This window comes from Leucoraja erinacea, chromosome 5 (genome assembly GCF_028641065.1).
Source record: "Leucoraja erinacea ecotype New England chromosome 5, Leri_hhj_1, whole genome shotgun sequence".
Taxonomy (NCBI): Eukaryota; Metazoa; Chordata; class Chondrichthyes; order Rajiformes; family Rajidae; genus Leucoraja; species Leucoraja erinaceus.
The window spans coordinates 59,385,640-59,401,899 of NC_073381.1; positions in this window are offsets into that span (position 1 = coordinate 59,385,640).

A 16,260-nucleotide genomic window follows, 5' to 3' on the forward strand; every position below is an offset into this window, starting at 1 on the left:
ATCTTGTGAATAACAGTTTTATTTAATTTTACAACTATTTAATGTTAGAAGTAACTTGTTTCGTACTCATTCAGCAAACCTAAATCTTTTGAACACTGTGATTTTCTCCAAACATTGACATTGACAGTTACATGCACGGAGCTCTTTATGAACGTCATTTAAAAGTTGAAAACAAGCAAACAGGATTCTCGACAATTGAATCCTTGAAAATACTTTCTGTTTTTAGGCAGTTAGCTTCAAAGTCTGATGTTATCTTACTATTGAAATTCTTTGTAATATTTATTTTCTTCCAGAAGGTGTCATCATCTTTTGCAGAAATAATTGAATCTATTCCTGATAGCATCTCTGGTAAGTGTAATCTGCGGGGGCTGACTTTGTAATGATTCATTTGAATGTAAGGAATTGGTACAAGAATGTTCGAAAAGCAAAAGTTATGATTGCCTAGTTAGTGACCACAACGTTTAACTATAGTCTCTGCTTTTCTAAACCTGTTGGAGCACCACATTCCATTTAGGGTTCAAATTGGTTCAAATGTAGGTTTCAAATTGTTTCATTTCTACTTAGAAACGTGCAGAATTGTAAAAGAGGGACTATAGGATTGGATATAGTGTGTAACTGCTTCAAAACTGTTTGACTATGAATACAATGATGAACTGAGCACCTATCTTCTTTCTTAATTTGCTGTCAAGCCTCTGGAATGATTGTTTGAAGAGTTATATTGATATTATAGAGTTTGAAGAGTTCTATTGAGGCAGAGTCCAACAGACTGCGAAGGGCGGTTGTAAATAAGCAAACTGTACAAACTGGAGTTCAAGATCATCTTTAATCAGTACCCTTATTATAGCGATACAGCAGGTCGTTGGTTGTTGGATCATCGTTACCGCTTCCAAGATTGACCAGTATAGGAAGTGGGTGTTAGTATGAATCATACATTAAGGTGGGGTTAGTGATGCTATTTCTACTATGATTGATTCACATGCAATAACCAATCTACATCCTCCCCCGTAAAGAGCGAATATAGTTAAACACACATGCAGCTTAGAATTCAAACATACTCGCCATATCTGTCAGGCGATCTACTAATACAGCCCAAACACGTACAGACCAAGCCCTCTCCCCCTTCGCCAGAAAAGTTAGAGGGAGGCGGTGAACTCGGAAGTGAGAAAGCAGCAGGGGACACCCGTGGTGACTGACAGGGGGAGCACGCAGGAGAGGCAGTGTTGTCATAGTCGCCAGTCGTGGTGGAGTAAGGGACATGCTGGGACTGGTGGTGGCCACGGCAGCAGACGGGTGGAACAGTAGAGGTGGAGCGAAAGGATCGGCAGGTGGTGGACGTGGTTCCTTCACAGCCAGCAAGTGTTGGTGGCTCCGTCGGTACAGGGCGCCATCGATGTCTACAAGGTAGGATCAGGGTTCTTTGGACGGGGCAACAACGCAACCTAGACGGGAATGTCCCACAGTAGTTTGCAAACGGACGACTTGGCCCGGCAGTAGAGGTTTAAGTGGTTTGCTGGACTTGTCATGTGATCGTTTCTGGATGTCGTGTTTCTCCTGGATGCCCCTCTGGATCGTGGCTGGCTTCAGCACCTGTGGCACCAGCAATTGGCAATTGGTTTCGGTGGTCTTGTTGTGTTGGGCATCAGGCATTGGGCTGGTGAGCCCAGGACCCCATCTCTAGCGTTGTTTCTGAGGTTTAAACGGTCGAGGTACACATCTGACTTGGCCAGGTGGGCGCGTTCACATCTGACTTGGCCAGGTGGGCGCGTTCCATTAGCAGTTTTGCGCTTCTGACGGCTCATTCAGCGAGCCTGTTACTTTGTGGGTATTCGGGGCTGCTCGTGACATGGCGGATATTCCATCGTTTAGCAAAGTGTTTGAAGGCGTGACTGGTAAACTGTCTTCCGTTGTCGGTCTGCTAGCGGACAGGTGCGCCGAATGTGAAGAAGTGTTTCTGTAGCTTTTGAATGACCATTTCTTTTTTTTTTTTTTTTAATTTATTGAACATGTTAAAAAATACAAACACAAATAAACTTGTAAGCAATAAAAAAAGAAAATAAAACTCAAAGGAAAACAAACAAATAAGTAACTCAAATAATACAAATAATATTGTTCATGTTCAAAAGGGGTAAGAACAAGTTCGAAAACATTTCTGGTCCCACCCCCTCTTATTTTCTATACATTTTTATGGAAAAACAAAATAATGGGAACAAATGGACCCAAAATCTGTTGAACAGTCCACAAACAAGAAATAACCAAACAGAAAAGAAAATCACTGGTCCAGCTCATAACCATTCAATCTTTTGCTTCTGAAGAGTGTTTTTAGTTTGAAGAGAGTCTTACATTTTTTCAGCTCATCATGGCAATTATTCCAGAGACTAACACCCTTTGCTGTAACACAATGGAGTTTTGCATTAGTTCTTATTGCCGGTTTTTCGAATATATAGGTTCCTCTCAGGTTGTGTTTGCTTTCTCTCCGTTGGAACAACCCCTGGATATTACAAGGCAATTGCTGATTAGCTGCTTTGAACATAATTTGGATAGTTTTATAATCTGTCAGATCTTGAAATTTTAATGTTTTAGTCTGATAAATAATGGTTTTGTTGATTGTCTGTAGGTGGTTTTATGTATAATTCGTATTGCTCTTTTTTGGAGGATGAAGATTGGATGTGTATTTGTTTTGTATGTGTTCCCCCATACCTCCACACAGTAGATCATGTATGGGAGTATGAGGGAGCAGTACAACATATACAGGGAGGCTTGATTTAGTAGGTCTCTGGCTTTATTCAGTATTGCAATTGATTTGGATATTTTGGCTTTAATATAATTTATGTGAGGTTTCCAAGTTAATTTGTTGTCAATTAATACTCCAAGAAATTTTATTTCAGATACTCTTTCTATTTCTGTGCCATTTATCATGAGCTTTTTCTCTGTGTTGGTTGATCGATTTCCAAATATTATGAATTTTGTTTTACTTAAATTCAATGTGAGTTTATTTTCATCAAACCAGATCTTCATCCTGCTCAATTCCTTTTCCATACTATCCAGGAGCTGTTCCAAGTTGTCTCCACAGCAGAGTAAGTTAGTATCATCAGCGAAGAGAATAGTTTCAAGAGTTTTTGACACTTCACATATATTATTGATATACAAAATGAATAATAATGGCCCTAACACTGAGCCCTGGGGCACCCCACACGTAACCTGCAGTAATTGTGATTTATGGTTTTGTATTTCGACATATTGTTCCCGGTTCTGTAGGTAGCTGGATAGCCATGATAGTGCGATGCCTCTAATGCCATATCTTTGTAGTTTCTTTATTAATAACTCGTGGTCTACGGTGTCAAATGCTTTTTTTAAGTCCAAAAAAATCCCTACTGCATACTCTTTATTTTCTATTGCCTTAGTAATTTTTTCTATAAATTCAATAATTGCAAATGAAGTTGTTCTGTTAGCTCTAAAACCATATTGTTGTTCGTACAGTATGTTATGTTTGGTGATAAATTCGTCCAGTCTTGTGTAAAATATTTTTTCCAGTATTTTGGAGAACTGTGGAAGCAATGAAGTGGGTCTGTAATTTGTAAGTACATGTTTGTCTCCAGTTTTATATATTGGTATGACTTTAGCTGTTTTCATTTTGTTGGGAAATACACCAGTTTGAAGGGACTGATTACAAATGTGATCGAGGGCAGTAAGTTTCTGATGTGATAGAGGGCAGTGAATCAAGTTCGAACCAGTTAGAGTAGGAGTCGACCAGGACTAGATAATGTTTGCCGTGCCATTCGAAAATGTCTACCGCCAGCGACGCCCAGGGCAGTGCTGGTGGAGGCTGTTGTAGCAGGGGCTGTCTCTGTTGGTGTGGCGCCAGGCTGTTGCAGATGGGGCAAGAGGCTGTCCTGTCCCGTATGTACTTGGCCATGCCGGGCCAGTAGAACATATTCTGTGCGTGGGCCAGCGTGGCATCGGTGCCTGGTTGGCTGCTGGGTGCCTCTTTGTAGTATTCGTCACGTAATGATGAAGGGATCACGACTTTGTGGCCCTTAACTATGACACCGTACTGTATTACCAGTTCATCACGGACTAAGAAGAAAGGCTGCACCTCCAGTGGTGTGCTGGATTGCCTGTCTGGCCAGCCTCTCTTGATTATGGATGAGAGTCGCTGGAGAGTGCCGTTGGCGGCTGTGTGTTCGGCTAGACGGCGCAATTGTTCCTTGGGAACGAAGTCAATGCTGAGAACCGTAAACTCGTCCCGTTCAATGGGGTCGTTCGCTGGATGCCTGTGGTGCGCGAGAGAGAGTGTCAGCAACATGCATGTATTTACCCTTTTTGTAAACCATTTTGAAGTCGAATCGCTGGAGTTGCATCATTGTACGCTGCAGACGTGCAGGTGCTGCGTGGATAGGTTTATTGAGGATGGTCACAAGAGGTTGGTGGTCTGTCTCGACTGTGAAAACATTCCCAAAGATAAAGTCCTTGAATTTAGAACAAGCGAAGACTACAGCCAGCAGCTCTTTCTTGATCTGCACGTAGCGCTGTTTGGTATCCGTCATGGTGCCGGAGGCATAAGAGACAAGCGTAAAGTCCCATCGGCAGATGTTTGTAGGCAGGAGGCGCCGAGCCCGTGCCGTGAGGCATCGCAGGTAACCATGACAGGATGCCTCAGGTCGAGGAACGTCAAGGTGGGAGCGCTGGTCAGCATCGATTTTAAAGAGTCAAATGCTTGTTGGTGTTGCTGGAACCAGGACCAGACAGTGTTCTTCCGAGTGAGTTGGCTCAGAGGCAAACTCAGTTCACTGGGGTTTGGTATGAACTTTCCCAGATAGTTCACCATGCCCAGGAATTGTTGTAGGCTAAACATGTCGGGGGGGCTGGAATCTCTGTGATGGCAGCAGTCATCTTCGGATCGGGTTTGAGATCGTCAGGAGTGTAAACATGTCCAACATATGTGACCTCTGGAACCCTGAACTTGCACTTATTAGGGTTGAATTTCAGGTTGATCTGACGTGCCCGGTCCATGATAAGCTTTAGGTTGTTGTCATGCTCCGCTGTGTCTTTGCCATAAACCAGGATATCGGCTACAATGATGGCACATGGGTCCCTGGAACAGTAGTTCCATGTTTCTCTGGAAGACTTCGCTGGCTGAGTTAATGCCGAATGGCATTCTGAGAAATTTGAATCTGCCAAACGGAGCGGCGAATGTGGTCAGGTTTGATGACTCGTCATCTAGCGGTATCTGCCAAAACGAGCTTTTTGCATCGATGACGGAAAATACTGTTGCTCGCCCGATCTGCGCAGCGACGTCCTCAACAGTCCTCATAGGATAATGTGGACGCCTGATGGCAGCGTTTAAATCTTTTGGATTGATGCATGCACGGAGCTCGTTTTTGTCTTTCTTAAGGGTGGCAACCATTGGGATCACTGATCTCGGCTAGTACGCCTAAGCAGACCATGTTCTTCAGTTCAGACTCAATTCTGTCTTTCATGCCGTGTGGCACACGGTGGGGGGCACGGACGATTGGGTCAACGTTGGGGTCAATGGATATCTTGTAGGTCACAGGCAGCTTGCCTAGTTTGCCATCAAACAGATCAGGGTATTCTTTTATCGGGTCCACAGATATCAGTAGCTTGTCAACGGACCGGTCGAAGGAGACCAGCCCTAAGTCTTGGCACGCATGGATGCCCAGTGGAGTCAGAGTCAGAATTCAAAACATAGAAAGTTTGATTCCTTGTGGTGTTTTTCAGCACTCATTTGAAAGTGGTTCTTCCCAGAGGATACAAAACCTCCCTCCTGTAAGCATGTAAAGTGGACTTTAGTCAAGGCCTCATTATTCCTTATCTTGTTGTCGACATGCACAGACATTACATTCACACAGGCACCCGTGTCTAGCTAGGCCTTCATTGGCTTGTTATTAATTGTCATTAGAACAGAAGGATCCAGAATCTTACCAGCTGTGTGAAGGATAGAATGCACAGTCGACTCCTCATATGTGTTAATTGGATCGTCCTCGGGGACAGAGACGAGCTGGTCTTGAGAATCAGGAATTGTTTGGTTTTGTTGCAACATGTGCAGATTAGGCGTTGAGCTGGAGGGTCTTTTCCCATGGGCCCTGCAAACGACAGCAAAATGGTTCATCTTTTTGCAGTAATTGCAAGGCTTTCCGTAAGCCGGACAGGTAGCTCGCCCCTTGTTGTGGAAGTAGTTACAATTAGGGCATCTCTGAGGGATCTCATTGGTGAATCCCCGATTAGCCTGTTGAGAGGGCTCAGTCATAAATCTTCTGTTATCGGTCGGTGTTTGTAGTCTGTTGAAACCCTTTCAGGTTTATGGTCTCCTTCTCAGAGTCAAGCTGGTCGCTTAATGGAGCAACAATCTCAGACATTCGACAGGCATGTATTGCTTGCTCAAGAGTTAAATCAGCATTCCGCAGTAACTCAGTCCTGAGCTTCTGATCAGCCATGCCCGAAACAAGTGTGTCACGTATTAGTTCATTCATCATGATTTGAAAACGACATCTTTGAGCTATTTATTACAAATAAATCTCTCTACCGGCTCATCAGGAAGCTGGTGTCTCGAAAATAATTTTTCTCTTTCTAAAATGCGGTTCGAGGGTAGGTCATATAGTTCATGGAATTTACGCAGTAAAACATTAGGGTCACGCATAGACTCGGCAGGCACAACTACCTGATTGTTGTCGTCATGGACAGCTGGGGCGTATTCAAAAGTCCGAGCTCTCATCATGGCTTCAGGTCCCGCCAGGTTAAGTAGGAGGGAAGCCTTGACAGCATCTGGTTCATTTTGGTGGACAATATTGATATAGTGTTCGTAATAAATTTCAAAGAGTCTCCATCTTTCACCGATGTCAAAATCGAAGATAAGCTGTGCAGGCTTTCTGCATGATTGAGCCCTAGTGAAGCAAGAAAAAAAAAATGATAAACAGAAATAAAATGCAGTGGGTTACTCCAAGCTTAATGACACCATGTAAATAAGCAAACTGTACAATCTGGAGTTCAAGATCATCTTTAATCAGTACCCTTATTATAGTGGTACAACAGGTCATTAGTTGTTAGTTCATCGTTACCACTTCCAGGACTGACCAGTGTAGGAAGTGGGTGTTACTATGAATCATACAGTAAGGTGGGGTTAATGATGCTATTCTACTATGATTGGTTCACATGCATTAACCAATCTACAGCGGTGAAGGACGCAAAAAGGAGGTACAGGGACAGGATGGAGTCGCAGATGGAGCAGCGGGACACTCTGGCAGAGGCTACGGACTATAACAAACTACCAGCGCAGCCCCCACCCCCCCACCCAACCGGGAGTGCCGGCACCTCCTTAGCTGATGACCTGAACTCTTTTTACACACGATTTGAGGCGGGCAACAACACCCCTAGCTCGCCGGCTAACAACAACATCGTCAGCTCATTGGCTACCGAGGCTGGAGGAAGTTCCACCACTGGGGATGTGCACACATACTTGGTGTCCGAGCACGACGTGAGTAGTGCTCTGACGCGTGTGAACACAAGGAAGGCTGTAGGCCCAGATGTACTAAAGTCTTGTGCTAATCAGCTAGCTCCAGTGTTCACCTCAATATTCAACCTTTCCCTGGCCAAGTCCGTGGTCCCTGCCTGCTTCAAGAGATCCATCATTGTACCAGTGTCTAAGAATGCCTATCCAGCCTGCTTGAATGACTACTGACCGGTGGCCCTCACCTCGGTAGTCATGAAATGCTTCAAGAGGCTGATCAAGAACTACATCTGCGCCTTCCTCCCTTGTACCATGGACCCGCTGCAGTTCGCATACCATCCAAACAGATCCACGGATGATGCAGTCTCACAGGTTTTGCACACCACTCTCTCTCACCTTGACAGCCAGAAGGGGGGCTATGTGAGGATGCTGTTCACTGATTTCAGTTCAGCCTTCAACACGATAGTCCCCACCAGACTTGCTGAGAAGCTGCTGGAACTGAGACTGAACACTCCCCCGCAGGCCTGGGTCCTGGACTCTCTCACCGCCATGCCCCAGGTGGTAGAGATGGGGAGACATACCTCCAATCGCCTCACCCTCTACACAGGATTCCCACAGGGTTACGTCCTCAGCCCCCTACTGTACTCCCTGTACACGCATGACTGTGTGGTCAGGTTCAGCTCCAACTCCATCATCAAGTTTGCTGATGACACTGTGGTGGTGGGCCTGATCTCCGATAACAATGAGAGGACTACCTGGAGGGGGTGGCTGATCTGGCACTCTGGCGTCAGAACAACAGCCTCCTCTTGAATGCCACTAAAACTAAGGAGCTGATTGTGGACTTTAGAAAGGTACAACAACCGAGGACGTACACGCCACTGGGGATAAATGGGACTACTGTGGATAGGGTGAGCAGCTTTAAATACCTGGGATTCCACATCACAGAGGATCTGACATGGACAACACACACTGCCGCACTGGTGAGAAAGGCAAGGCAGTGTCTTTACCACCTCTGGAAACATCTCAATCTGGTTTGGAAATAGCTCTGCCCAGGACAGGAAGGCTCTGCAGAGAGTAGTGCGTTTGGCCGAATGCACCATGGGAACTACACTCACCCCCCCTGCAGGACCTATACACCAGGAGGTGCAGATCCGGAGCCAGCAAGATCATGAAGGACCCCTACCACCCCAGCAACGGACTGCTCCAGCTGTTATGGTCAGGCAAGCGTCTCCGCTGTCATGCTGCGTAAACAGAGAGAATGAGATGGAGTTTCTTCCCACAGGCCATCAGGACTGTAAACTCTGACCTCATCAGGGAGTAATTACTGTTGTGTCTTTAAAAAATATATAAATACTGTTTCTGTTCTGTTATGTTGTTCTGTTGTTCTGTTGTTTTGCACAATCCTGCAGGCATTGCCATTTTCATTTCACTGTACATCTTGTATGTGTATGTGACAAATAAAGTTGACTTGACTTGACTTTCTAACTAAAATTCCTGCCTAAACTGTCAGCGGGAAGATGACCTCTGGAATTCCTTGGGCGTCCATGCAGGTGATGGATGTTTGCCTCATAGCTCCCATAATCCAGGTTCAGTCCTGACCCCCAGTGCTATCTGTGCGGAATTTGCACGTTCACACCTGTGATTACATGGGATCCCCCAGGTGTTCCGGTTTTGTCTTGCATTCCAAAGCTGTGCAAGTTGTTAGGTTAAATTATAAATTGTGCCTTGTGCAAAATGGTGCTAGAATTGATGGAAATGTAGGGGGAATAAGTTGCAGGGAAAATTAACGGGGAAATGGGATTGTTTTGTGAGATGGCATCGACCCAATGGGCCAAATGCTTTCATTTCATATTATAGGAAACATGAAAACTAAATGACCATGAAAAGTTTGCATGTTTGTAGGTAACACCAAACTGCGAGCAAACTAATAAACTGTGTTAATAAAATGAAGGTTGAAACATGGGGAACTGAACTGACACTTAACATTGATGTCAATTAAATCCAAAGTTATAAAATAGATGTTAATTTGTAGAGAGATAAATTAATCCGTAGAGAGATAAAATTAAATTAATTTATTCTGCAGCACACAGCCAAAGGATTTTGAGGTACTGACAAGTAATTCACAAATGCTGTATGCAAATTTAACACCAATATTAAATAATAATCCTACATTTATAATATTAGTCCAGTCTTCCAAGATTGTGCACACAGTTCTGACTATTATTTTAAGAAGTTTTCCTGTTTCTGAAGAGGAAGAACATTTATTGATCATCAATACTCAGATTCAAAATCAATAGGGCATTGATGAACTCAGAGAGGAAGGGTGAATAACAGACCAGAACCATCCGATAAAGTGATGATCAAATAAATTAATATGCTGCAGATGGATAGTTAGGGCTGACAGAATCAAGAATTTCTAGTTATTCTTCCCTATGTAGTTGTTGAATACTTGATAGAGGATGTGACAGGTATCATACAAAATGTATTTCCAAGATATGAGATCATCAAGAAGTATTGTAGTGGCTATTTTCAATCCAATAGAATTTACACTATTTTGGACGTTGAGATGTTTGGCAAAGTATAGTTCAAAACATAAACAAAATATGAGGGAAACACTCAGTGGATCAAACACTGCTGAAAAAGCATATACTTGAAGATGTCCACTGTACATGCTTGCAGTATTATCTCATGAAGTCATACAGCATGGAAACAGGCTCTTTGACACAACTTGCCCATCTGCCCACATTTGGCCCACATCACTTTAAATCTTTCCTATCCATGTACCTGTCCAAAAGATAAGACAATATTGCCTTCCATCACAGTGAGGAATGTGGGGGAGCCGCTGTGGTGGATGTTTATGTTAACTTTTATGTAGTTGTGTGTCTTGTTGCTTTTTTCTGGTATGACTGTATGGTAAATCAAATTTCACTGTATCTTAATTTCACCATTAAAGGACCAGTGAACCATAAACCCATGTCCTCTGGTTCTTGATTCCCATATTTTGTGCAATCACCCTATCTATTCCCCTCATAGATCGCAAGGCTATACAGTTATTCCTTGAACAGAAACACAATCAACTTCCCTCTACTAACACTCTGCCTGGTAGAACTGTCTTCACCCTCAAAACGTAGCTTTTTACTACACTCACATTCTTCAAGTTAAAGTCATCGGCACTCACATGGACCCCAGCTATGCCTGCCCTTTTGTTCGTTACGGTCAAACAGTCCTTGTTCCAAAGTACACTGGCACCACCCCGCAATGTTTTCTCCACCACATCGACAACTTCATCGTGCTGCTTTCTGCAACCGTGCAGAACCCGTTGATTTAATTAACTCTACCATTAATTTCCACCATGCCTTCAAATTCACATCTCTGACACCTCAGCGACACATACAGTTATTTGGCCCATTTCCCCCAACCCTTGCAAAGATGCTCTTCCCAACTCTCAATATCTCCACCGCTTCTGCTCCCAAGATGAGACTTCCCATTCTAGAACATCTAAGTAAATGTGGTTCCCCCCTACTGTCATAAGAGAATGCCTCACCTGCATCTGTTCTGTGCCCGATAGTTCTGCTTTTGTTTCCCCTCCCATCAAACGGAACAAGTGTAGAGTTCCTCTGATCCTCACTTATCTCTCTACCAGCATCCATCTCCAGCACAACATTTCTGACATCTGCATCACCTCTAACGTGATCCCACCACGTTATGTCTTTGCATTCCCACCCCTTCCCGCCTTCCAAACAGACCACTCCCTCCACATGTCCACGGCTCGCTCATCCCTTCCCATCCAAGGCACATCCCACCCCGGTACTTTCTCCTGCAGCCACATGAGATGCAACACCTATTCCGACACATCCTCCCTCACCTCTATCCAGGAACCCCAGCAGTTCTTCCAGGTGACATAAAAGTTCACAATCAACTCCACTAACGTCGTTTACTGCACCTGATGTTCCCAGTGTGACTTCTTGTACATCGGCAAGACCAAGACTACACTCTGTGATTATTTTGGCGAACACTTGCACTCAGTTCACCAAGGCCTACGGGATCTCCCAGTTGGTAAACATTTTCATTCCCCATCCCATTCCCATACTGACCTTTCTGTCCTGGGCCTCTCCCATTGTCAGTGAGGGCACATGCAAAGTGGAGGGACAGGACCTCATATTCTGCTTGGGTAACTTACAACCTAACGGTATGATTTCTCCATTGAATTCCCCAATTTTAGGTAACTAACTAACCAAACCTTTCACCCCCATCTTCCCCTCCCCTCTATTCTTACTTGCCCTCCTCCCCCATGCCCTACCTGGACTCACACCTCTCTCTTTTCATCCCCTTCCCTTCCACTGAGGTTCCTTCCTCTAGCTTCAAAATCCACAACTCTCCAACCTTTTTGCCTCACACCTTTTCTTTTCATATCTGGCCTTTGACGAAACGATCTGCCTATCAAACTTTCCACCTGTCACCACAACTGTATTCAAAGTGACCCAAAATGTCACCTATTCATGTTCTCCAGAGCCTGACCCGCTGAGTTCCTCCAGCACTCCGTGTCCTTTTTTCAATATAGCTCTAGATTGGGGAAATTCAGGAAAGCATATTGACTGCATTTAATTTAAATCTGTATCGATTTTTTAAGATAACGTAGTTGGTCGTGGCCCTTCTTCCTGAAATATTGCTGTTTGCGCACTGTATCTCTAAACTAAACTAAACTGCATTTACACTTGCTATTTGGTTTAAACTTTTCTGAGCAATAATCTTCACCTTATGTGATATTAAATCATGGGATAAAATGTGAAATGTGAAGCCCCATTGATTATTGAAACCTGATGTGCGTTCCACTTTGTTTCTTTCTCTTTCTACTTCCTCAACTGTCAACCACACTCAAACTCCTCTGGGTATTTGGTGCTGTGCCATCTGATGTGGTCGTTTGGAAGCCACATTTTCCCAGTCTGCGGTTTGATGTTCACGATTTTCAGACATATTTCACTCCAGTTATTCAAACATTCTAATATTCTAATCTACCATCTGATAAAAGTGAACAAGCTGCCAGATGTATTTTTATTTTATAAGAATTATTAGATGTTAACTAATCTTCTGAATGTACTTCAGTGTCAGGAACATTATCTTCTGACTTGACATTCAAATGCAGAAACAAGTAGATAAAATAGATGAATGGAAGTTTAACAAAAAAGGTTACTGGATCATTAGCCAATTATCCAATTTTCCATTAATCTACTTTTGACTGATAACAGCTGCAGAAATGCTGAGTGGATGGTGTCCTGAATAATTTCCAGCATGTCTTTGTTAAAAATGACCATAAAATATTCATACTACTTCCTGAATGTAAGTGAAAGTGTTTCCAGGAGCATCAATATTAGCAACAAAAGAGATGTGCATCTCTCTCCACTGCCTCTAGCTCCATTATCAGAACATTTTCAGGTCCGCCATTATTCAATGCAAATCTAAAGTTCAGAAAAATTGTTTCAAATACTTTTCCAGGTGTTTAAGTTATTTGGGTCTCCAGGCGATGATTGAACCGTTAAAAACCTTGTAGTATTCTTTTGAGCAAAAATGTAATCCACTTTATTTACGTCATCTCACCTCAAACATTACTGTTAACAACGGAAAAAAGGCACAAACCTAAATCAAACAATTCTACCAATCTAAAGGAAAAATATGAAAGTGACATACATCACTTACACCATTCCCACATGACCAAAGATGTTTGCGCTGTGGTTCTAGAGTTGCTGCCACTCCATGATACCAGAGATCGCTGGCACTCACTGGCACTAGAATTCCTTGGCACCCTCCAGTCAAAGAGTTCCTTGACATTCCCCAATGTAAGAGTTCCTTAGCACACTATGATGATAAAATTCCTATTCAATCCATGATGCCGGAATTCCTCGGAATCTTATGGTGCCAGACTTTCTTTGGTGACCCCGACTATCCAAATTGAAATTTGGGTTTCTCCCGACACCAAACGTGGTGAATAAAGCCAGACGTCAGGCAAGTTCAAACAGTAGTTTTATTCAGGTGTTACATGTTAAGTTGGTCCGCTAATGTAATTGTCATTGCTGCTGTAGCTGAGCGAGGTTGTTCTCTCGGGCTCAGCTACCTGTTGACTCCCCCGGTCTCAAGGTGAGATAAGCTTAAGTAGCAGGACATTCCCCCTAGGCCGTGACGTCACGTGCCAACCCTCGTAGCTACTGACGAGGGTTCGACCATAAGTGGTCTGTGTATCAGCTGACGCCACAGACATAGAATTATAACACAAGGAAACAAGCCCTTTGGTCTAAGTCATCAATGCTGACAAAGTTGCCTCCTGAGCGATTCTCTTTTGTTTGCATTTGGCCCATTTCTTTCTCAAGCTGTTCTATTATATATACCTGTCCAAACCTCTTTTAAATGCGGTAATTTTACCTGCGTCTATGAGTTCCTCTGACAGCTCATTCCAAATACCCACTTTCACTTACATTCAGGAAGTGTGAAAAAGCTGCTCTTCAGGTCCCTTTTAAATGTTTTCTCTCTCATCTTAAATCTATGCCCTAGTCCCCTACCATGAGAAAAAGACCATGAACATTCACTTTATCTGTCCCTATAATGATTTCATACATAGAAACATAGAAAATAGGTGCAGGAGTAGGCCATTCGGCCCTTCGAACCTGCACCGCCATTCAATATGATCATGGCTGATAATTCAACTCAGTATCCTGTACCTCCATACCCCCTGATCCCTTTAACCACAAGGGCCACATCTAACTCCCTCTTAAATATAGCCAATGAACTGGCCTCAACTACCTTCTGTGGCAGAGAATTCCAGAGATTCACCACTCTCTGTGTGAAAAATGTTTTCCTCATCTCGGTCCTAAAAGATTTCCCCCTTATCCTTAAACTGTGACCCCTTGTTCTGGACTTCCCCAACATTGGGAACAATCTTCCTGCATCTAGCCTGTCTAACCCCTTAAGAATTTTGTAAGTTTCTATAAGATCCCCCCTCAATCTTCTAAATTCTAGCAAGTACAAACCGAGTCTATCCAGTCTTTATTCATATGAAAGTCCTGCCATCCCAGGAATCAGTCTGGTGAACCTTCTCTGTACTCCCTCTATGGCAAGAATGTCTTTCCTCAGATTAGGAGACCAAAACTGTACGCAATACTCCAGGTGTGGTCTCACCAAGACCCTGTACAACTGCAGTAGAACCTCCCTGCTCCTATACTCAAATAATTTTGCTAAGAATGCTAACAAACCATTCGCCTTCTTCACTGCCTGCTGCACCTGCATGCCTACTTTCAATGACTGGTGTACCATGACACCCAGGTCTCGTTGCATCTCCCCCTTTCCTAATCGGTCACCATTCAGATGATAGTCTACTTTCCTGTTTTTACCACCAAAGTGGATAACCTCACATTTATCCACATTATACTGCATCTGCCATGCATTTGCCCACTTACCCAGCCTATCCAAGTCACCTTGCAGCCTCCTAGCATCCTCCACACAGCTAAAACTGTCCCCCAGCTTCGTGTCATCCGCAAACTTGGAGATGTTGCATTCAATTTCCTCTTCCAAATCATTAATATATATCGTAAATAGCTGGGGTCCCAGCACTGAGCCTTGCGGTACCCCACTAGTCACTGCCTGCCATTGTGAAAAGGACCCGTTTACTCCTACTCTTTGCTTCCTCTCTATCCACATCAATACTGAACCCCCAATGCTATGTGCTTTAAGTTTGTATACTAATCTCTTATGTGGGACCTTGTCGAAAGCCTTCTGAAAGTCCAGATATAACACATCCTCTGGTTCTCCATTATCCACTCTACTAGTTACATCCTCGAAAAATTCTATAGGATTCGTCAGACATGATTTACCTTTCATAAATCCATGCTGACTTTGTCCAATGATTTCACCACTTTCCAAATGTGCTGCTATCCCATCTTTAATAACTCACTCTAGCAGTTTCCCCACTACCGATGTTAGACTAACTGGTCTGTAATTCCCCGTTTTCTCTCTGCCTCCCTTTTTAAAAAGTGGGGTTACATTAGCTACCCTCCAATCCTCAGGAACTACTCCAGAATCTAAAGAGTTTTGAAAAATTATCACTAATGCATCCACTATTTCTGGGGCTACTTCCTTAAGTACTCTGGGATGCAGCCTATCTGGCCCTGGGGATTTATCGGCCTTTAATCCATTCAATTTACCTAACACCACTTCCCGGCTAACCTGGATTTCACTCAGTTCCTCCATCTCATTTGACCCCCGGTCCCCTGCTATTTCTGGCAGATTATTTATGTCTTCCTTAGTGAAGACAGAACCAAAGTAGTTATTCAATTGGTCTGCCATGTCCTTGTTCCCCATGATCAATTCACCTGTTTCTGACTGCAAGGGACCTACATTTGTTTTAACTAATCTTTTTCTCTTCACATATCTATAAAAACGTTTGCAGTCAGTTTTTATGTTCCCTGCCAGTTTTCTTTCATAATCTATTTTCCCTTTCCTAATTAAGCCCTTTGTCCTCCCCTGCTGGACTCTGAATTTCTCCCAGTCCTTTGGTAGGCTGCTTTTTCTGGCTAATTTGTTCGCTTCATCTTTTGTTTTGATACTATCCCTGATTTCCCTTGTTATCCATGGATGCACTACCTTCCCTGATTTATTTTTTTGCCAAACTGGGGTGAACAATTGTTGTCATTCATTCATGCAGTCTTTAAATGCCTTCCATTGCATATCTACCGTCAACCCATTAAGAATCAATTGCCAGTCTATCTTGGCCAATTCACGTCTCATACCCTCAATGTTACCTTTCTTTAAGT